We start from the raw sequence: 7,074 nt of genomic DNA on the forward strand, positions 1-7,074 counted from the left end.
TGGTCCTACAAGTATTGTTAACATGTTCGACTAGTCCAAATGATTATAATTTTTAAATACCCGACTGGTCCTACTGCTATAGTTAACATGTCCAACTGTTTATAATTTATAAAATATCAAATCATCTCAAGTGTGATATAACATGTCCAACCAGTCCTACTGCTTCTTCCAACTGATCCAACTGAATATAATTTATAGATATTCAATGAGCTTAAGTCAAATATGTAAACATCCAAATGGTCCTACAAGTATTGTTAACATGTTCGACTCGTCCTACTAAGTAAATTCAAGTAAGTTAAATTCGAGTACAATTAAAATAATCACATAGCATAATTATGGTAGCCAATCATCATGATAGATCTCGATTGCCATCGTCTTCCGATAGGTAGCCATCATTGAATCATCAATCGCGTGAAACTCAAGTCCTTGCATATCAAACTCGATGTACTTGATAGCAAATATACCACAATCTCCGCTGTTTAAAAGCAATACTTATGTAAAACATCAAAAAGATTAAAAAAAAAAAACTAACAACAAACATTTAAATGAAAAATTACTTACGAAGAACTTTGTAGAATGTTACGTGACCTTCTGTATTGCCAAGTAGTCTCGTTGTACTCGCTAATATGGTTGAAGTATCCATATTCTCGAAGCAATATAGAATCATCTTCTGAAATTGTACCATATGATCATCCATTTTCTTTTCAGAATTCGATGCGTACAATCATAAACAACCAATTCTAGATTAATCAAATCCACTTTAATCGTAATCCAATGGTTGTCCCCGATGTTCGATATAAGTAGAGTGCATTTGCACCTTTCCACGATTTTTCCATTTTTGGACTTTTTCCATTAACATATGCCATCAATGCAACATTTATGATCTCCCGATTTTTCTCATTGTAGTTTCCGCGTAGTAGTTGCCAAAAGATTTCATCTAAAACAACATCTTGCTTAATCAAGTCAGGATACTTTTGTTGTCTCTTCCTGATACCGTACATAGCCTCATCCAAGTACTACAAAGAGAGCATTGAAACATAAATAATATGTATTAATAGAAATAACATGCAAGTTGTAATGATGCAAGTAAAAACTTACCTCACTGTGAAGTCAAGTATTCGATTTCATGATCTTCTAAAAAAATTCACAATTTCGCACCCGAAGCCCGCAATGATGATCAATATTCTTATAAACATTGAAATATTCAAGAAACGAGGATTCTATGTCTTTGGAAACACGCAATGGATCGAAGTGAGGCAACGAGCCTTTCAAAATCTTTATCTTCTTCCTGCGCGGCTCTGTAAATGGAGTTCTTATATATTTTATTTCTTTTGTACTCTTATCGACTTCCTTGGTTGAACAGAATTAACGTCAACAATATCCATCTGAGTATGAATCTCTTCATTGCTTGAGCAAGCTGGAGTAGAATAATACAAATCAACACAAGTTGGAGTAGAGTCACTAGTTTGGTCATTAATTTCACCATTTTCCCCATTCAAGTCACCAATTCCGGGAACTTGATCAACACATTGTTGGAATAGATCTAGGGTTAAGAAAAATTTTATCGCTTATAGCAAGCGGCGGAATATGAAAAATTTCTTTAAAACATGTAAAAGTTTTTACAACCTAGACAAAGTGCATGAACATATAATTTAAAATTTTAAAACTACATTTAGTTTTTACTCAGTACCAACCTCGAATGGAGCTTGAACGTTGAGAAGCCTTAGAAAGGTTGAAATGTTCATCTCCCCACGCAGCTCGCCTCTCCCACTAGTTTCTTGAACCTGTTGAGAAACCACAAAAGTTTCTACCACAAGAGTCTTAAGAGAATGGTTGAATTTAGTGTGTGGGCAATTTTAAACACGATGACTCAAGAACAAGTCTTAGAGCCAAAGAGCTAAAATAAATGCTAGGTCTAATGAAGACCTAGGTGCCAAAACAAAGAACAAGAAGGGTTAGAGAGAGAGAGAGAGAGAGCGATATGGGCGGCCAAATTCTAGAGAGAGAAGCTCTAAATCTCTAAAATTGTGTGTCGTGAATTGTGAATGAGGTGGAGAATTTATAGGAGGATGATTACCTTCAAAAGTAGTTTCCTCTTTTCTATAGAATATCATATATTCATGAGCAAATCTTCATTTCCTCTTCCTTACCTCATGGACGTCCAAGCTTGCTTCTAGAAGCCTTGGATTTGTTTCCTCATTTGTCTTGCCTCTCTCTTGCCGCCCATATGGTTTCCTTCTAGAGGAAATTTGTTTCATCTTTTTCTTTTGGCAAGTATCTTCATACATCAATGCACAAAATAATCTCTCTTTCTTCTATGATGGTGCACGAAATTGAGCTTCTAGAAGGAGTTTCTAGATGTTTCTTCATTTGTTCATGACAACATAAGAAAAGCCCATTAATAATTTTCATATAAAATTCCATGAAATGAAATTAATCCTCAAGGCATAATTACACTAATATGGCCGTGTGACATATTTCATTTGTCATCATATGACAATGTTAAAAAAACTTATTTATTGACATTCATTCCATCATGTTTCCAAAAAGACAAAATTACCCTTTGGACAATTTTCGTAAAACTTGTCTAGTTCTTGTTTTGACTTAGCTTCTAGTTTAACTAATCCTCTCTAATGACTTGTCGTAGTGACCTCATGGATCCAAATGAACAAAGCTTGAGCTAGCATACTTGGACTCAAAAGTTCACCAACCTTTTCCAAGTTCTAGCTTAATGTCAACTGACTCCACTAAAGAGTTGACACTGAAATATCTCCGTTCAAATGAATAAATTTTCTACTAAAAAATTCTACTTAATTGTAATGGGTGGATCCATTGAATATTATCTATGTTTACCCTTCATGAATATCATAACCTAGATGAGATTTACAAAATTACCATTGATAACACACATTCCTCGTTTCCACATTCCTCGTTTCCACAGTCCTCGTTTATTACATCAAATGTACATAAATAAAGACTACTACTCTTCTTGTAGGCACTATTGATAACACACATTCCTCGTTTCCACCCAAATTGTTTCCATGTGCATTACTACCATCTTTGGGAGAATCATGTTGCATTCGTTGGCTTTTGTGACCATTTTCGCCGTTCAAGTCAATATCACCAATTTCGGGGACTTTATCAACACCTTCCTTGTTTTCACCCAAATTGTTTCCATGTGCATTACTATCAAATCCGCGAGAATCAGAATGCTCCATGCCTTGGTTTTGATAAGATCCATCAATGAATCTACCTTGGCTTCTAATCGAGAAAAGTCATATTTGTTCTTCGTCATAACTTCTACATGACGACACATGTTCTCCGCCCTTAATTCTTCTACTTTCTTATCAACATAAGCCATAAGCTCAGGCAAGAAATGTGATTCTTGTTAGGAATTCTTGCCCATGAGAAGATACTTATGTAAATTCTCGTTGAAATTATTAATAAAATAAAGTTTGACATTTATTATCTATTTGAATTGAAAGCGTTATTTATTACTTAATGAGATTTATTAAACATTCATTATTCCATAGCCTCCGTATCTAATTGAGTCACGTGCTGGGCACCTGAGTTCGGGCGGTGGCTAAAACATGGTCGATGACTGATATACGCCTGGAAAACTATATCTAAAGTCATATATGTGGAACACATGGGTGAAGGTTGATCACTATGAGGCAGCATTCTACACTTGTGGTAAGTGTACGACCTGGACAGGTCTTGGTGTAGATGTGTCGTTTAAGGACCGTTACGACACACTAACCGAGGCCACTATGATGGTCACAATGAGACTTGATCTAAATCCTGAAGTGATCATGGACACTGGATTATGTTACTGAATTCTTTGACTCATTCGCTAAAAGGCTATTCATGCTAATCACAGCTTATGTCTTGGGAGTTTTCTCAGAGCTGTATCGACTCAAAATTTAAGCTTAATGTCGTAAATTAAGTTAATCAAAGGACGAGAAAATTATGTAAATTAATTTTCTAAGAAGTATTTCCATTATTTTTGGATTTGAAATATATTAAGGTAAGGAGAAATCTCGGAATAAAATAAAGGATTTATCGAGTTCGACGCGAATAATAAATTATTTTCCGATGAGATATTCCGGAATTTGATTTAAGAAAATAAATTCTCAAGGACGAGAATTATTTCCGAGAAACCTTGAATATATTTGAGTTAATCGAGAATGGACGAGAAAATTCTCGGTTTGAATCATTTGATTAAATGTTCGTTTGGTTATGGTTCAAGTCACAAAATTTTGTGACAAGGACGTGGTTGTCATGATTTTCTGGGCTCAGTGAAATAAAAAGTTAAGTTCAGGGTCGGTTTGTTTGAGGTGGAAGTGAGGAAGGATTTATTTGCAAAATTGGAAGAACTTTCTACATTCTTCTCTTCCTTCTCTTTTCTTCTTCTTCGATTCACTTCCTCTTCTCTTCTCCATTTCTCTCGAGCGGTTCCTGCAAAGAAAAAAAAAACAAAACCACGCAACCACAACGAAGAACTCCGGCCGATCCTCACCACTCCAACCTCTTCCTCATCTTCTTCTTCTTTCTTCTTCTTCAGCACCTCGCGCTCGGCCACCAGTTCCAGCCGAGACAACGCGCGCCCGCTGAGGCCGAGAGAAGAACGCCGCGAGCTCGCCGTGGCCGCCACCCGAGAAAGAACCACCGGGAGAGAGAGAACACACCCCGGAGAGTCCAAATCCACGAAAGAATTGGGTAAGAAATCAAAACCCAGGATTGATTTCGTGAATTCTAGGGTTTGAAGTGGATTTTGGGGCTTTTTGGATTTCGGGTTGTTTGGGTAAAATTGATTGACTCTGATTGATTGTTTAAGCTTGGTTGTGATGTTGTTACTCGGATTCATGGATTAAGATTATTGTTTGGATTTTCTCTTGATTATTTTTGGCCGAAAATCAGAGTATGTTCATTAGAAATTGGGGGTTTTGATAATCTTGAGAATTGTTGATATTGTGAGTCGATTTTGTGTTTGGAATTATGCTTGGGATTGTTGATTTGGGCTGTTTTCGAATTTTGGATGAATTTACCATGGATTTGCTGATTTTTGGCCGTGTATATTGTTTTTTGGCCGTGTGTAACAGTTGTTATGGATTTAGTTTGGCTGAGTTTGAGTTTCAGATTTGTTGTGTTGGTTTGATGAATTGTTTGGTCTTGGTTTGAGTTTTGTTATCGAGGGTCTACACTCGATTAGGGCGGGCTACGCAGAGCCCAAAACAGCGAGTTCGGGATGACGAGGACGCGGTCCGAGACATGACGGAGCTATCGAGCGAGTGTCGACGAGGCGAGACCGAGACCGGGTGAATGACGGCATTTCGGTTTAGGCTCGGAGACTCGCGGAACGCCCGTTTTAAAAATTTAACGAGTCATCTAATTATTATTACCTTGTAATTATAAAGTTTAAGGTTTTTGTAAGAATTCTTCCGAGCTAGTACGTTAGCACGTTTAATTTGTTTTAAAGCCCGCTTCGATGTAGATTGGAAAAAAGAATAGGTTATACGTTATTGTTATTAAGCTCGTTTATGGATTTTAAGAGTTAAAGACTCGATCGTGAGTTAAGGTTGGATTTCTCGGTTACTCGAGCTTAGTAATAATAAAATTTGATATTTTTTTTGGAATCCGGAAAAAGAAAAGGAACGATATTCGTTTGTTGGAATTATTTTCTAGTTTCATTATGGAGAAACGAGATTAGATTCGTTCAAAGGAGAACGAACTTACTTATTAGAATTACTTTCTCGGTTTTGAGATTGAGCGTAGTTTTTCGTTCGAGTTTACACTTTCTCGTATCGTTTGAAGTTTTGTTCTGAGAACTTGGATTCCTTATAGTGGATATGCCTTTGGGTCTTACGATTTGTAAATCGTACGTTTGAGTTTGAGTATTGTGGATTACTCATAGAATTCTGATTCAGGATCGGTTTGATTTACCGTGATAGGACTCAAGACTGAAAGTCGTTTAGAGGGTTCACGGAGTAAGTGAACATCTGGATTCTCGGTATTGGTGAACGTTCAGGTTCACAAGACGAGCGAATGTCTCGTGGAAGAGCGACATAGACGTTTACTCTAGAGGTAGGTTATTATAACCCTTCTCTCCTGATTTTATGGTTTGGCCTCAAGTATATATTATTTTCGAAATGAAAATGTTTGTGACCGTGCCACGTAACCTAGAACCGTTTTTAGAAAATGTGGCGGAACTTCAATTCGGTATATCCGATTATGAAGTTGAGAATATTTTCGATATTATACATATATCCCGTATTTACGAAAGGAAATGTTTCGTATATCCTTGACAAGCCGGTTTCACACACACATGTATACGGTGCGGAGAGTGCACCTTGCTATGATCAGAGGACTGCCACGGGTTAAGTTGGCAGGCGGCTCAGGAGATAGTACACGTTTTAGAAGTATCTAGGGACACATTTAAATTTCTGTCATTTATATTTCTGCAATTTACATTTCTGCAAGGTATACTTGTACGTGTATGGTGATTTACACGTGACAAGAATATTATTATTATACGGTAAGTATTATTTTCGAATTTTTTTTTAAAAATCAAACCATTACTATAGCACCTACTGAGCCTCAGGCTCACCCCTATTTCCTCAAATTTTTCTTATAATCAGGATGTAAGAAGGAGAAGGGTTAGGAAGACCTCGGGATTAAGTGTGGTCGAGAGTTTGAAGGTTTCCGCTGGATAGTCTATCAAGTGTCGAAGGTTGGTTTTATTTTCGTTTTCTTTCTTTTATCTTTGGACTTGTAAAGTAAATAACTGGGTATGCACCGTGGGTTAGTTATGTAAAGTTTATTAGTGTTTCATTTTATACAATAATCACACCCCACTTTTCCCGGGGCGTGACAAGAGCATAACTCGAGTGGGAAATGATTTACAGATACGGAATCCAGCCTTCCTGAAAGAAGGTTAATGTTCTCTCACCTAAGGGTTGATTCCAGAACCGATAGATTGCGCGCACTTTCGAAGTAAGTAACGTTCGAAAGAATCTTTCGCTAGGAAAGCAACAATGCTTAGGGCTGATATGTATCAAGAGAAGTATAACGGAA

General features: G+C 37.0%; 1 long non-coding RNA gene across 1 annotated transcript; it reads left to right on the top strand.

Moving 5' to 3' along the window:
* The first annotated feature begins 4,422 nt into the window (after positions 1 to 4,422).
* Positions 4,423 to 5,748, top strand: LOC149385169 (uncharacterized). Its single transcript, XR_016301382.1, has 2 exons — positions 4,423 to 4,719; positions 5,183 to 5,748. It is a non-coding gene; the product is annotated as an uncharacterized LOC149385169 (long non-coding RNA).
* Positions 5,749 to 7,074: the final 1,326 nt, after the last annotated feature.

Source organism: Urtica dioica, chromosome 9, assembly GCF_054948205.1.
Source record: "Urtica dioica subsp. dioica isolate 48M chromosome 9, U.dioica_male_clone48M_v1_H2, whole genome shotgun sequence".
Classification (NCBI taxonomy): Eukaryota; Viridiplantae; Streptophyta; class Magnoliopsida; order Rosales; family Urticaceae; genus Urtica; species Urtica dioica.